The 17,649-nt window shown below is 33.9% G+C and overlaps 1 protein-coding gene across 2 annotated transcripts in view; it reads left to right on the top strand.

Annotated features, from left to right (window-relative positions):
• The window catches only part of LOC111043821, a 519,687-nt gene that overhangs the window by 58,043 nt on the left and 443,995 nt on the right, over positions 1 to 17,649 (top strand). The window lies entirely within an intron of this gene.

Here is a 17,649-nt window from a genome sequence, read left to right as displayed (position 1 = left end):
GGTTGTTCGGAAACAGATGTTCTCTCAAGCAAATCGTAAACTTACAATGTGATATATTGATACCTTTGTGCATCAACTGCAGACAAATTCCCCATTACTCATGTCATTTGTTGCATTAACACTAATGCAATACATGCACCCCGTCTTCTTCTTGTTTTAAAGTGGGAAATATGTGCTGGATGTTGTGTAATCCATCTAGTATTACAAAATCATGTAATTTATTAAGAGAAGCTGAAATATATCTCATTTTACATATTTTATCAAGTGTTCATAAATTACATTCATATTATTTCATTATGTCATAAATCACTAAGGAAAAGCATTATGGAACATATCGCATAACTTCGTCATACAATATGTTATTGTTTATGCTAGCAGTATCTATTCATAAATTCAATTCTAATTGAAAGGGTAAGAGTGCATTAAATGTATTTTTATTCAAAATCAGCTTCATTACAGCATCAGATCTAGATTGATTCTCCACTTATTGATATTGAAGAATCTATTCAATTTATAAAGTCGATTAATTTTTATTTCATGTTTTGTTTCAGGTAAGCGTTCAGTACTCATCAACCACTTCGAAGATTTTCTTTTCATTTTGTGAGTACAGTAATATCCCTTTACAATAATTCTTTCGATACCGTACAGTTGAGCAAACTATCAGTTGACACTGGTCATAAATGTAGGGAAAGCTATAAAATTATGAAGGATCATGATTTTGTGGCCAGTGTAACACACCTTGAATCTCTACGCCCTTTTGAATCCCTTGAATAAAATCCCTTGAATCTCTACGCCTACGAATGAATCCCAGTTGAAATCTCTGATATCATTGAGAACATCCAAAAATACTTTTCATATCGTGCAGCTTCCTATGATGTCATTTCATTCATCTCTTATATACATTTTATGATTGAAGATTAACTATTTCAAATGTTTTTGTGTAGTTGAGAAGTTGATATTGAAATTGAAATTGACAATGGTGTAATAACCGAAACCGATCTTTCTAAGTATCAATAAATCTGTGGTTTTTGACAATTTCTTAGTCTTTTTCATTCAATATTATAAATGTTCCTCTTTTAGGGAGTAGAACTACAGTATTTGCATTAATTGCCATAATAGTTGAGGAAATAAATGAATAAATAAATGGAATCTGGCGAGAGAAAACGTTCCTCAAGGTTGAACATAGTATCGTTTTGCTCCAAATGACGGTAGGCTACTATTTTGCCAAATTAAATCTTGAATAATATGTATTTGCAAAATGAGTAGACAACAGAATCGGTTCAAAACGCGTTTTGGTGAAAGAAAACACCGGAAGTGGTTAGAAGAATCTCTTACTCTAGTGAGATCCACTGTCAGCATTCCTTGCAAATAACATGAATGCTTACGAATACAACAATGCTGACAGTTTAATGTGACTGACTATAGTGAAATTGCGGTGTCCAACGGAGAAGACGTGACCTTGACGGTTGATTGTGGGGTGTTGGCGGTTGCAAGGCGGATGGTGGCTTGGCGTGGCCGGTTCGCCAAAAGTTTTTGTCCGCATACGTCCGTCCTTGCATGCGTATGTGTGAATGTGTGTGTGTGAGTGTGACCTGTCGCTTTTCGGCACTCAGGTTCCAGCAACTCCGCCCTCAAAATGCTGCCTTACAATCAGCAAAACTCAAGAACCGGAAGCAACGTCTTTGTTTTGGATTTCACGATTGGATGTTGTAAGCTTCCTACCTACCTACTCTCTATTCAGAGCTTTGACCGACTTCAGAATTGGTTTGTTTTCTGCTAATTCTAACCCCTCGTTTCAAGTGCTTTTTATGACTTATTTTACCTTCTCAATTTGTGGCAGGTCCTTGTATACATGCATATACTTTGGAAGGTACACATATATCTTCTGCGAAGTCCACTTACATTTAGCATTAACCTTTTTATATCATGAGCTTGTACAGATTATTCGTAAACTTCATCAACTATTGTAGAGGAGTAGAGCTAAGAAAGGTTGTAGACACCTCTAGTCTTTGAAAGATAAAAAAGTTCAATGAGTACAATCCTACCCCAGAGGATTAAGGGCTCACTGGGGAGAGACAAAGAAGAAGAAGTAGAATCCTCTAAATTTTTAAAGTTAAGAAAGGTACAATGAGATTATCATTGATATAAATGCTTCCTTTTAAACATTCATGAAGCATTCAATGCTTCCTTTTAAACCCGTAGTTTCATGAAGAAATTTAGGTAATCAGAATTATCTCTCACAATTCTGGAAAAATAGAAGATGCTTTCAATTTTTTCTCAAAATTAAAAAAAAAAATACTTTTTGCAAATCAAAATAATTCTGAAGTTAAAAAACATTCTTGCACTGAAGAGCCAAAAACTGTAAACCGAGTGAATATTGAAATGAACCCACCGCTTCCATGGTTAATCAGTCATATAAAAAAGTCGCATATTCTAAGTTTTTTTTTCTGTAGATGACAATGAGTTTCGGATGTCTGGTTTTTGTAGAGTAGTATAAATTTTTCAACATACTTTTTGCAAATCGAAATAATTCTGAAGTTTAATTAATTTGATGGTTCAATAGTTATGGGTTAGACCTGTTGTTCCTTTTCTGATCATGAAGGAATGCAATTAAACAGGGCTAAACTTTCCTCATCTTGGAGTCGACTGTAAGTTTGAACAAAATTGAAGTTAACGGAACTTTTTTGAAGTCCTCAAATCATTATTCAAATATTTTAAGTGCCGTAAAACTGGAAGGAGCGAAACGGAACTTAAGTAATTAATGTACGGCATGTTTCTTAACGCAGGTGTACCGACCTCATCTGAAACAATGGATGTACCTTTTAGCGGCTCAGGTGTAGTTGCCTATAATAGCCTCACACACAACTGGCTGATATTAGGAGATCGAATATTCTAGTTGGATGCCATTGTCCCATTAGTTAATGAATTCAGAGGCTAAATATGATCACAAGTGTTTAATATGATCTCAATTTCGTTCGTTTGAATATATCAATAATTTGTTATGAAAATACTGCGGCTAATTGTTAATACAATTAGAATTTGAATTGATAAATTGCTTCAAATTTGTTTTTTTCGCTTGAGACTACAAGTTGAAACTAAAAGTAAGTAAGTAAGTTGAAACTAAAAAAGGTGGACATCAATAAACACAAACAGTCAAGAAAATTCAACTATTTATAACCTTAGAATAATATTTCTTCGCGATTCTTTTGCAGCAACCCAGACTGAATAATTTTGTGTATCAAATTGTGTATCTGAGCAATTTGCCTCATTGATAATAATTCAATCTCGACCTCTCTTCCATAGATTACAAAGATTTCTTCGTAGTTGCATTTTCGAACAATACACCCAATACAGTATTAAATGCCAGTGTTTTCCAAATTTAAGAAAAGTTCTTGTTGAACTCTAGAACTAAGCAATAGAAGCAATTTGTTAAATATAAATTATTGCTATTGTGGAACTTCTTCATAATTGAAAAAACAAGTTTTAATTTTGTTACATTTGTATGTGATAAAATTAAAACTGTATTTTCTCAACAATAGTTGCAAGCCTGAGATGCATTCTCAAGTTCGATTTTCAATTTGAAGCTTAACATTTCTATGAATAATAAAATACTTATTATTGAAGTAAAAACACTTCATTCACATGGGCATGTTTTATTTACTAGTAGTTCTGTGAACAGTAGACCTCGCGCTGAGTTAGTTACATTGACTCCTGTTGTTATGTTTTCTCAGAAATTAATAAATAATTTATCAATTTAAAATGTCTAAAAATAATTCTAAATAAAGATAGAGCTTTCTGTCCTATCTTACCGTGACGTGTCGTCCCGGAATGTGAGTGTGAGCGCTGTTATTAGGTCTGGCTGCAACTGTCTACAACGTTGATGGAAAGATATATTTTCAAGATGTTCGATGTTTTTGAACGGGTAGTATTATAGTCAACTTACTGTCTACTAACGTTGATGGAAAGATACATTTTCAAGATGTTCGATGTTTTTGAACGGGTAGTATTATAGTCCACTAGACAGCTGATTCTTGATGAATAATTCTGTAGTCTGATTCCTACTCTAATATTGTCGTATGAAGGAGGCTCCTTTTTCTTTTATATTATCCTTAAAATGCAAAATTTCCAAAAACCTTGTATATACGTCGACGCGCAATTTAAAAAGGAACATACCTGTCAAATTTCATGAAAATCTATTACCGCGATTCATCGAAAATGCACAACATATAAACATTTAAACATTAAGAGAAATGCCAAACCATCGACTTGAATCTTAGACCTCACTTCGCTCGGTCAATTATTGAAGATTTGTTCCACATGCAACAAAATCATAACCTCAGTACAAATCTGCTACAATTCCTGCATTCACTATCAGCTTTATCTAATAGGCTATGTAGTTGGAACGTTTGAAGCCAACGTAGCGTCACGCCATGCATTATCATATTTTTCACAGTTCAAAACATTATTCAGAATACTATCTGTTATATAACATTATTTAGATGTGAATAGCATAAGAATTGTTGTATGGGAATCGTTTGTGTAAGAGGCTAGCTACTTTACATATATATATTGCTGAGTATAATTTTCCATGTACAATATATAACCTTACCAAAATATTTCCCTTGTATATTCTGTATCTATGGTCAATCTCTTCCCACCCATTTTTTACACATTCTGCAATCATTTTGGCGATCTATCACGCCCATTATGCCTTGTAACTCAATATGGAGCTACCTTCTTTACCTTGTGAATCTTCTAATTACCGGGTTAATTATGTATTAATTAAGTACGTGACTGTAGGTAGCCATATCGGTAGTGCTTTCTCTTTAATAACTTTCACACACTGTTCCATCAGTTCGCGCTGCTTCTGTGGGAGGAGCGCTGTTTGCAAGGTTTCAGAGATGCGTTCTTTATTAGCACTCACATAATCGATCATGGATGATCAATATGATCTTAAATAATTGAAATTGAAATTTATTCTTCCAAAAAAATTACATTAGGTCAATATATAACTGAAAATAGTGGAAAAATATAGTTTTAAACAACCCCTGAGTTACTACAGAGTTACTAAATGATTATTGATTAAACTTATCTGGTGTCAAGTTATCTTATTGTTATGTACTGTCAAGTGAGCATTTTTTGAAAGAATAAATAAAACATCTTTTAAGTGCCTCTTCACAGTCTTATAAATCTTACTCCTGGAACCCCATTACTTGTTTTCATTCTTCTTCTCATAAGCGCATCTTCCTTCCTTTGCCAACAATGATCCAATTGAGAGCTCACCACTCCTTTCTTTGTAGATCAAACCTAAATGTAAGATTGTTTTTGTAGTTCATGTAAGTATGGCTCTCCAAAAAAATTAAGGTACCCGAAATTTTTCATTTCCATTATTTTTTGGGATTGAACAATTTCAACACAGTTCATGCAGTGTCTATACGTCTTCGTTCTCATTGTCATCTCTTATTCCTGAAGTTAATTCAACTTCCATTTCATCTTAGACTTATCAACTCTTCTCTCCATCCATGAATTCATCATAAATGAAAACGTTTCAATTAATTTATTTCCTGATCAATGATACAAACTTGTTTGAATAATAGTAACAAGCATATAGGATGAATACTCTTTACATGGGTTGACTTGTATTATCATTCATCTCCTCATCATCACCATCACCTAAATTTATAATATTTGTAGAAAATTGCATTTGTAAATAAATAGATTCGTGAAAAAATATATAAACTTTTCACATTGTCTTGCTATTTTGCAAGTACATTGAATTGTTTGACGCCGAGTATATGGGGGTGCCTTAGAACTGCCAGTTTCAATTTGTCTAGTGTGGACATAACCTGAAAGGTTCTGTTCCTTTTGTTCAATTAGGTTTTAAAGGTGAAAGGGAAAGGTTAGGGAAGTTACTTTTACTAATACTGTTACTTTTTGTAATATTGTAATCAATAAATAGAAAAAATAAATAAATAAAGTTTTAGCTTTTGGCTTTTAAATGGCAATATGTTGATATAATTTGAAATGAGTTGATAATTTCATATAATAAACACAAATAAAGAAAATAATTATTATTCAATCTTCTTTGATCCGTTTCTCATACTACTTGTCTCCCTTCTCCCACTATAATTATCCAACAATGCACCCAAACACTCTTGGCAGCAACGTATCTGATAAGACAGGAGCATTCCTGTCTGCACCGCAGAGACGGGCGCAGTTCTGTCGACAAGAGTTGTGGTGGAGATTGCGGTGGTGAGTTTGGAGCATGCGTTTGCTTGCCAAGCCAGTCTCCTGATCCGCGCTGATCTCGCGTCAGTCGGTTCAGCGACTTGGAGCGGTTTCAATCAAAATTCGTAATCAAGTAGTCTTCGTCGTGCCATTCAACTCAATTGCGTGTTTGCCGCTTCTATCCAGTGCGTGTGTTCGTGTCGTGTCGTGTCGTGTGCGTGTAGTATTTAATAAATAATTAAAGTTCGTGTTGTGTGTTGGTGTGTGTTTTGTGTAGCGGTGCCGAACCTGTAGCAGTTATTCTTCGTTACACAAGTTGGAGGATTGTTGGGTTGTGAGGATTCTCGGAATTACAACGGTGGGGAGGAGATAATGCTCCAACTTTCATTATTGGATTAATATTGGTGCACCTCGATTCGACCTATGAAATTGGTAATTAGGAAAATGAAGTTTGATTATTGGAAATTTTTCAAGAAGTAAAAAGACAGAGTAGCAAAAAGCCGGTTTACTGAAATCTTGATTATTCGTGTTCTAGTCAGAATAGAAGTACTTTTTCATTTAATGACGTGGTGGAGTTTGGTCGTCTGTAATGTCCACTCTAGCTGTTAGCAAACGTTGTTAGCAAAAAATACAAATACAAAACAAAAAAAAAACTAAGAAAAATAAATAAATTGGAACAAAAATTATAATAAATAAGTGAATTGAAACGGAACAAAAATTATAATAAATAAGTGAATTTTAACAAAAATTATAATGAATATGAGAGTCCAATGTCTAAGAATAAAAATGAAGTCTATCAATAAAACAATTCACGTCACTACAATGGTATCCTTGTTATTGATAGATATAATAACGATAACAATAATAATTTAATCAAAAAACTGATTCCCAAAATTGTATGTTATATTGTATGTAACAATTTCCTAACAAATTAGGAACGCCCCAACCCCGCAAACTACGATTTACTTTTGCAACGATTAGTTGTTCACATCCACTTGTGTTGTATTGTTGCTCAACATATAAACACTGCTGAACTATAGGTAATACATTGATACCAATCAACTTCCAATATCACTTTTGAACCAAGATGGATCAAAGCTTAAATGTTGAAAATTTCAGTGATATCCTTTTTGAATATCAAATAATATAATAAACTTAAACTTTTTTAAACATTGAATAAACCGTAATTTTACAATCATACAACTTGAAAACAATTTTTTTATCTTCTAAAAACGCAACACAACAGTCTTATCAATCCACCTGCGGAAGTGAATAATTTATCACCATTTTAATAAGGAAGCGGGAAATTTATTATTTTATTGTTGTAAATTACGTCTCTCAATTTCCCCTTATCTCGTGATATGGAAACCAATACGTGAGGTAATATAGGTTTTCTCGATCAAGGAAAGGACCAATAAATCATGAAAAAAGTTATGCAAGTCGCACATGATAGACGGGATTTTCCAAAGAAAATTTCAAAGTTTTGCCTGGAATTTGCCGGTAATTGGAAATTTTCTCACCGTATTATTACTTCATTCAGAAGCTCAAAGCCCTCAATATTATTATTCCAAAACTTGTTCGAAATATTTGAGAATTTTCAAAATTATCCAAATTCCTGAACTGAATGTTTAGGCTAATATATTAAATAAAAAGGCTAAGAATTTGTAAAAAAAAACCACAGATTTTATTTTTATTGATAGTTGGAAAGACCGGTTAGCTACTGTTTAGTTTCAGTTTATCAGAGATTGACAATGCTGTAACAACCGAAACCGGTCTTTCTAACTAACTATCAATAAAATGTGTGGTTTTTGACAATTTCTTAGTATTCTTATTTAGAATAAATAATTACCACAATCTCAATTACAAAAAAAAAGAAGTTCAATAATATATTTTCAGTTCCAATTACTTCCTAGATGTATTGTATAATGCTTAATCACTTTTTATTGACGTTGATACAGCTTTTAGATAACCCCAATTCTTTCGACTGTTTCATTTTCTACTCCAATATAAATTTACTAAACCATGATTTTATTGCACTATATGTTAAGTTATTATTTCCGCACACACAAAAAGAGGAAATAAGTTAGGAAAATGGTGAAGAAATCGGATAGAACACGTCAAAGTGTAGGCCTACTCGTGACTCGTGACTCGCGAGGTGTTGAGTTGTAGGCAGGCTATTACACAGTGTAGGTATCGATTTCGACTACTTTACTCACTATTTCATCAACATTGACCAAACAAGGTAACGGCAAACCAATATGCTAATGAAACATCATTTATATTCAGTATTCATTCATCAAATTACAGGTATCCAATTGCCTATTATGTAATGTGAGAGACACCGGTATTGAATATTACCTGGGAATAGGCCTGTAATATGCTTGTAATGAGACAGTATGACTCACTTGGTTTGTTTTCAAGGTCCATTGCTTGTTTTCAAGTCGCTGAACTGTAGGAATTCCTCTGACATCCTCTGCGGTGGTGGTCTTGTCGTGGTTAGTGCTTCTGACTGCTGAATGCGGCTTTGCAAACTGTCTTGAGAATTTTGCTTTTCCAAGCACCTTGCTCACCCCTTGACACACATTCGATATTCACAATGATACCGGTAATGTAGAGCTGATAACGTAGACTATAAATAGAGGTGTTATTGTACATAAGTTAATGATAATCAGAGGTGATATTGTTCATAAGTTGATGATAATTAGAGGTGATATTGTCCATAAATTGATGATGATAATAAAATGTGATATTGTCTGTAGATAATAATGAATTATAAGAATATTGTCCATAGGTCAATATTGTCCAAAGCTTAGAAACATCTCTATTTTCTTATGAGAATAAGAAACATTTTGCCTGATGAAAAAAATGTCATTCTTGGGTGATATTCTCTATGGATCATACAAAGCTTAATAGTCTTTCTATTTTCTCATGTGAAAAATTTTACCCGATCAAACAATAATTTCATTCTTACTAACTTATTACATAAGGGATCATTTTCATCCAGTTCCGAAAAGAAACTGTGATAATGTTATAGGTATCCTAGAACCCTATAATGTTGTAGTGGACTGTGCTCCTTTTTCCTCCAATTTTCCTAAAATATAGACAGTGAAGTTTTTCCTATCGTTTATTGTTTGGATCAGTTCTCTTATGTGTTCCGTATTCTCAGTTTCAGCATAAATGAAAGATAGTTCTATGCTTTAAATCATACCAAAGCTCTATAGATAAAAAAGTTTTATGGTTTTAGTTACTCATTGGTACTTTTTGAAAATGAAAGAAATGTGGGTTTTGGGGGATAATTGGATAATAGGGTAAAAATAGGTGAATGGATTCTCCAATTATCCGAACTCATTGATCACATTTTTGCTCTCTTTGCACAATTGAATTAATTTATTATAATCGCCATCATTATCTCCATTTCCAGGATTAGGTATAAATCAGTTTACCTTTGAAATATAAATTGATTAATGCTTTTCATATTCTTTGAATATTGTGAATCAAAGTTTCTAACCTTTCTCTGTAGAGAAAATATTTTCTATTTCTTCAATACTATTATTAGTAATGGTAACCATTCTTGTTGCAAGAAGAGATGAAATAACGCTTGCAAAGAGCAGTTCTTTAGATACCGGTACATTTGAATACAGGTTTGTCTAGGACTCCAGCTCTAGGTGGTAATGACTGAACTTTGCTAGTTCGATAGTGATAGTAGTCTGGTAGTGTTGTGATATGAGTGGATTCACCTATTACAGTCTAGTTCTAGTCTAGTTGAAAAAGCTTCAAGGATAACAGCTTCCAAAAGAGCGGAGAGATAACGAATGTAACAGCAATTGCTTTCTCTGGAGTAATAGACCACAATGTTTTGAGAGCTGAGATTCTGCGCATTCCTCAGGTGTGCTACATGCTGCACTCTCTTTTTCTGCTGTCTTTTTTCCTAAGATTCTTTTTTCCTTGCATCTCTCCTGCTTGCTGAAATGGAAACAATGAAATTTCGATTAATTGGCTATGAAATGGAAGAGTTGTGACCCAAATGATGCAATCAATCGAGCTGCTCTACTGCGCTCTGGAAAACTTATGGAATTCAAGAATAACATCTATCTCAAACTAAAATAACTGAAACCTCAATGCTTGCCAATGTTCTAAACTGCAATCCGAGTACTGTACTTATATTTGCCTCGTAGGAAATTCGTATGACACGCTTTGTATTCTAATAAACTTATACCTTCCAGCATCTATGCTGGATTATATGCCCTAATAAAGGCATATAATAAATCAATCAATCAATAATCTCTATTGATAAAAGAAACCCTGTGTTTAAGTAACATTGAAGATCAAGTGATTAGTTGTCAAGTCGTGGTTTGAAGACCCGCCCGCCTGTTGCAAATTGGTCGTAAATTTTTATAACAGTCATTACTCTCAATATTACACATTTATTTACATCGTAGATGGGTTTGAACGACCCTAAGTATTCAATCGTTCGAAGTTTCCATCATATACGCACTGGTGCCTATATTTCTCAAAATTAATACATTCATACCCTTAATAATGTATACTGTCTATAAACCGTTTTCGGTTAGCGCTAGGGGTTCTTACCTCGCCCCAAAACATTCTTGTAGCGTGAAATAATCCAGTTTGATGAATCCCCACCCCTTGGAAGGTGAAAACCCTCGTTCCCCCGGGACCAGGGGTTGCAGTTTCCCCTTGCTTCGAGTCATCCCCTAATGTTTTTACAAGGCCAAGACCGGTGTCAGTTATTTATAAGACAGAATTGAGATGCTCGATCGTCTCGAACAAGTTTGACAGCGATTTATCGTTCTTGTAGGTTTGTCCGGATTATGAGTCGATTCCGTGCAGTTTTCAAGAAAGAGTAATGTGGGGATTATCCTCCTGGAAGATGGATAGAATTGACAAAAATGATGGAGTATCTTTATCTTATTTTTGGAAAAGTCTTATCAAATAAAGTGATGTTAGTAATCCTTTTGTTTTTTATCAATAATTATTTACCATTTACGGATTGTGGTACTTATTATTTCTTTTAACGATTTTAAAGATATAGGATAGTGTCTCATATGCATCTATTACAGCTGCAAAACGTTTATTGTAATAATGAATACCTCATCAAGTAGTAAGGATTGAGATCTGTAGAGAAGCTTTCAAACTACATGAAATACGTTATTCCCCAGCATTCCTCAGTACTAAACTAAACTAACATTTAAGTTTAAAATAGTACAATAAGTGAGAACCTTTTTGTGTTTGAGTGTTTCATTCATTTGTGAGTAAAATCATCATCTTTCTTGATAAGTGTGAAATGTGATAAAATTAGTGCTTTTTTGTGGATTGAAAACTGTAAAATTAAAAGGGTTCCAAAATACTCTTTATTTCAAAAGAGGTAATTATTGAATAATTGAAACTTTTCACAGTTACGGAAAGATTAACCAAAATTATTCTCACATTTTATCACCGTCTTCTCCATGATGATAGAATAGATAGTATAGAATGATTTTTTATCTGTTGACGTTGTTAGCTGAGTGAATAGGATATAAGTTATGTCGTTCATGAGTAGTACTTAACGTCAATCTTAATAAGGAATAATTACCAGAGCTCTCAAATGAGACACACGATTGGAGAATATTCTAATCTCAGAAGTGTCCCCGGCTACGTACTGATGAAACATGGTGGTTCCATCAGCGAGTGTTTTGCAAGGAAAAAGAGAAGAAATTATCACCGTCGGGAAAGATGTAGATTGGGGGATGAGTGTGGAAACGGAAGTTTATTCTCTCCAAAAGGAATGGAAGATGGAAATAGGGAAGAAAGAGACAACTGATGATGAAAGGGGTGCATCGTATGCTGATGATGCTCTATATAGAGTTGATGATGCTCTATATAAAGTTGATGATGTTCTATTGTTCCTTAGGACATTTGTCCAAACCTGCAGGACTGATACAGTTGCTATCTGTATCCTGAATTTTGTCCACCCTAGAAGTCTGTTTAAAAGTCTGTATCCATTGTCTGTTTTATCAAAATGATTGCTCCAAAAAGCTCCACACCCTTTTCGTGAGAAGGCAATCAATGACTCATGAGAAATGATACGTTATAAATGAAAAATGTTATTACATCATTTATCTATTAAATTTACACGTGCACAAAATCAAAACAATGATTGGAAGAGAAATAACGGAATTAATCCAAAACTATTTCTCTCTCTCTCGAATTTAGATAGTTATAAATGAGAAATGATGTGTTATCATTGAGAAATGATACGTTATCAATAAATATTATTAATGGAAAATAAAAATGTCCTTTTCAGTTTAAGATTGATTAATTTATATTTACTTCTGTTAAGACCAACTTTCTCCTTGTAAGCACCTGTACGTTGGTTGGTGCATCTCCAAGACAATCGCTTCGACTGAACAGGAACTTGGAACAATTTATAATAAAATCCTAATACGATTACTGTTCAATACTTGCTTTCTCATGCACCTATGTGTGGTCTCAATACAGTCTGTCTCTTTCCAGAAATTTCACTTTACCTTTCTGATCGCCCAGAACAGAGTTTAGTGTCGGATGTCACATTAAACTTATCCCATTGTTGTTACCGCCAGTGAATATAATTGTCGGAGAAAGGCTATAGGAAAGATGCTCCAAAGTTATAATTTTCTTTAATCGTCCGATAAATTATTCTCGAAATGCGTTTTTTCACTAGTTATCTTGATCTTTGGCTGTAGGGGATTTCTGGATTGCTTCATTGTTAAACGGTCCGTATTAAAACACCATACAACTAAATGAAATGCTTAAATTCCTTAATTTCTCGTTGCTCTGTTTGCCGCACGGCACAAATCCCGTTGGAGCGATGTTTATGATGCTCAACCGTAGTGGTCACTGGTCATCTCATCCTCTCAGTTCAGCCGTAAAATAAAGTACAGATTCCTTCTCACAAATAATTATAATGTTTCTGGCGCTCAGCTTCTGATTTTTTATTACCTCCATTAAACATGTTCCCACTTGCACTGCACAAGTGGGGGTTATCAGGAATATATTAGGAGAGTGAGATCTTATCTCCTGATATTGTAGGAAATACCAGGATGCTCTCCTAAGATTCTTAATAAGCGTTACGTACTTGGACATGTAAAACCCACTTAATACTATCACAAAAAAATTAAATGCTCAAATAGTTCATTGCTTAGAAAATGCTCAAGCTTATTCTTGAATGGTTCAAAGTTTAGAGATAGAATTAGAACTATACAGTCAGTATTTTTCTCGAGTAGTCTTCCATTTCTTCTAATTTGATGCATTATCAATATATGTGAATGTAGCCTATTTTGCAAAAAAGTGGACAAATCGGCGAATTCCACGGGATTTCCTCAAATTAATCAATAAATTTATGATTTTCATTGATTACGTTTCGTGATTGAGAGCCGAATAGTGCTAGAATTTGGTCTGTATGTTCAGCTGAGGACTAGAAAGAGTGTAAAGTTATCAAAACTTACGCCCAAAATCTACTATTTTCAGCAGTTTATCAACATTGTCAACGATAAGGACAGAAAATATTCATGAATCATGACCAAAACTGATCATTCACAGGCCCGGTTGCACAATAGCCGGTTGAATTTCAACCGTGATTAATTTAACGAGAACCAATCAGAGAAGGCGTTTTTGAAAAGACGGCTTCTCTGATTGGTTCTCGTGGAATTAATCAAGGTTAAAATTTAAGCGGCTGTTGTGCAACCGGCACACAGTATTTTTTTCACAAATGCTGAAAAGTGTACATCAGCCAGTTACTATTGCTATTTAGTGGCAGAGTTTGATTAAATGTTGACCAATGTGGAGAAAGAAGGCTTGAATATTCGTACAATTTGAGAAATTGACACAGTGACCACTGAAATCTACTGGCAGACTTGGAACTTGGTCTGGAATACTTTTCGACCAATCAGGAGGCAGTGTATGCGAGGCTTGATGTCTTACGATCTGAGCAGTTGAACATCACCCAATACCGGCTACTATTTAGTGGTGGAATCTGAAACAACTTCTCGATTAATTGTTGAGCGATCAGCGAAGAAAAGGCAAAACTAGAAAGCAATGACCAATCGGGTGCGAGTTGTAGGAGCTTGAACGTTTTACTTGAGTCGTGGTTCCAATCCGAATCTGAATATCTTCCGTGAGTTCTATGTTTCTTGTTCCAATCCTGTGTTCTAGGGGGTGTTGGGGGTTGGTTTATTTTGTTGAGAAAATGAATGAAAAACCACCTTCCTGGGAGGTTATTGAACATATAGCCTAAGCATGGAGTACGGAAACTGTGTATTCACTATTCATTTATCTATGTATTGGTTATTCTATGATGTAAGGTTGGGAAGGTTTATAGCAGTGGTTTTTAAACATCATAAACTAGTACGAGATTATTATTTTAATAGATGTACATGGTTATGGTGGGTTCTGAACCACCAGGTGATGGGATTGCTGTGGCAGACTATCAGCCAGCAATGCTAAATTTCAATAATAGATTATGCAAACGTTGATTAATCAATGGATTATTTCCTTCCATCTGTTCTTTCTCTCTCTTCAGTACAGAGAAAACTTTCCCTCTCCCACATACTTTCTGTCTGTCACTCTTTTTAACCCTTTTATTTTCCTCTCAAGGTCGAGAACTCAATAGAACCTGTCTGACGCGTTTGAATCTTCCTTGATTGAGCCCATCTCCGCCAATTATTGTCTTCCTTCAGTCTTCACTTGTTTGTCTTTTTATCGCGACGTCATTTATGGCGAAACAGCTCTTCAACGTTCTCACTCTCCCCTCAAGTCTTCCAACTTCCAACTCTCTTCTCTTGAGATTGGAGCATAGAATTATTAAGATCTATAGGTAGGCCTAAAAATCACAGGACGTGATAATCAAGTTCTATAGTTACAAGCTTGGACTGAATGAACAATGACAGTATTTATTTATCTAATCAATAGGCTCAAATATGTGGAAAAGGTACAAGATTTACGAGGTACAATTTTATGAACTGAAAATGTAGTGTGTACTAAAAATGTGTTAAATTCTAACATGTCAGTGATTTTATGTAACAACTCTGCAACCGGGCAGTAGTCGAGTAGAAGTTGTTTTACAAATATTCAATTAATTCTATTAACAGAACAATCGAATTTTAAATTCACTTTGCTGGTAATTTAACGATGTGCAGGTGTTCGTTATTTTTTTATGTAGGGATATAATATGAAAAAAATATTGAGAAATTTAGGTTTGAAACTCCCAATATGTCGAAATTGAATACAATCGAGATCTCTAGGTTTGAAACTCAGGTCAAATTCATTGGAATTGTGAAAGAAGTCGGATTTAGGAAATGGCTGGAAAGCTATGGGAAATCGAGTGAAAAATTGGGGTTAAAGACTCGAATGCTTGACTTGAAAACGTTGAGCACAGATTATCTTGAGTGGAAATAACATAGGTCTAGAACTTCGCTTTTGCGAATTGTCATTGATTTCCTGTTAGGAAGCTCACAACATTAGGTACTAAGTGTACACTCTATTTCTCTAATTGAAGTATTGAAGCCATTCTCAATTGATTCGATGTCATCTCGACACTCTATTTCTCTCATAGAATCTTTGAAGTCATGTTCAATTGATTGGAATACCATATCCAGTAAAGCAGCATGAGAATAATAACACTGTTCTCTATTGCTTTTTCACATTTTAAATCTTCAATAATTTCCTGCAAATACGGCAGTGCCGAAAAATATGATAGCAGTAAAGTTGATTGATAGAATGAGGCAAGTGGTTTCCACAACCCGTCTTTGACATCAGCTGAGATTGCTTCTTGTTTTTCATTAAGTATTTTAGTATTCAAACTATTTTTTCAAAAACATCTTTCAACAAAAGCCTCGTTGATAATCAAAACAGCATGACATCCCATTGTTTCAGTTGTCAAAAGTTGTTGTTGAGAGTCCTAATCTACCATTCCTAAAATTACTAAATTCTAATGCTTGAAATCACAGGAGGATTCTGGAAGTGACTTTGAATTTCAAAAATAAAACAATGTTCAAATTCCAGTTCTAAACAAAATGATCAAGCTCACTTCTCACTCATATTTTCCCAACTGAAATTTAAATTTTACTTTATTGTTGTTTGTTGTATTTCATTTTGAAAGATTATAGAGGATCAATTCATGACATTTATTCGGATGTTACACTAGCACATGTCTGTCTGTTTGTATTTAGTGATGGCGTGTTACCCACCGGCATTCATATAATGTAATCTAAATTTAATTTTGGTGAAAGTTCTTCCTCGAACGTAACCTACCTACACTATGGTCTTCTGAACTGAAAACAACGGCAACAATCCTTTCATAACAACAGATATGGCATCCTTTCATTCACAAATAAGGCTAACGTTTAATTAGATTATTTGAAGCAGATGTTTCGAACAGGATAGTTGATCTGATTTATAAACTACTGGAAAGTAACCAGGTGGATAAATCAATAATCTTCCACAAATAATTCTTCTCATGCATGTAATTGCTAGCTTGTTTCGAGGTACTGAATTCTTAAATTATGGGAGAACTAGTTATCTAGGGCTTGTAAACAATCAGATTGTGAGTATGAAGTGAATCTCATATCTCATTGTTAATAATAATAATAATTATAGCATAAATATAATAATTATTTAATAATAATTATTTAATAATAATTATAGCATACAGTAAAACTCCGTTCATCGTATCTCAAAGAAACAAGAAGAAACGTTGTTTCAGGTTTTTAATGATAAATGAATAATTTCAGATTGAGTATTAGTTTTTTGTACTAATTAATGAAAACAAATAAAAACTTGTCAATGAGCCTTTCAACTTGAAAATGACATCTGATCGAAACTAGTCGTTAAAATATTTTAAAGTTCTTAATAATAAAGCTTTTATATTGTTTTCATTAATTTGTACAAAAGTAGTCCATATAAGTGAAGTGTTTTTTGTACTAATATACATAAGTTTACGAGAACGAGAGATGAGGAGTTTTGAGGTTTGTAATACTAGGATTTGAAGAATTCAAAAAAGTAAATAAAACAACCGTGGTACCTTTTAATTTATGAATTTTTTATCGAATTTCCAAGTAGATGGAAATATTCGCCTTTTTCTTAAGGAAATTTTATCATTCCCTTCCTTATTCTTGACATGCAAATCGGCACAAGTCTCCAACTCTCCAAATCAGAGATGATACTTTTAGAAATTTATTAGAAAACACTCCAACTCATAGGTCGAATCATGGAAATTCTTCTTCCCTCTCTGATAATCAAGAAATTATAAAAATAAAAATTTAGAATTGTTGAATTCCGGAAATCCTCGCAACCTTTTATCTAAAATCATTATTTTACAGCAGATCTCCTTGCAAACATTGAGTGAACTACATATTGTATTACAGTCTATCAGTCATATATTTGCTACGT

Source organism: Nilaparvata lugens, chromosome 7, assembly GCF_014356525.2.
Source record: "Nilaparvata lugens isolate BPH chromosome 7, ASM1435652v1, whole genome shotgun sequence".
In the NCBI taxonomy this organism is placed as follows: Eukaryota; Metazoa; Arthropoda; class Insecta; order Hemiptera; family Delphacidae; genus Nilaparvata; species Nilaparvata lugens.
This window is presented reverse-complemented; position numbering and strand designations above follow the sequence as displayed.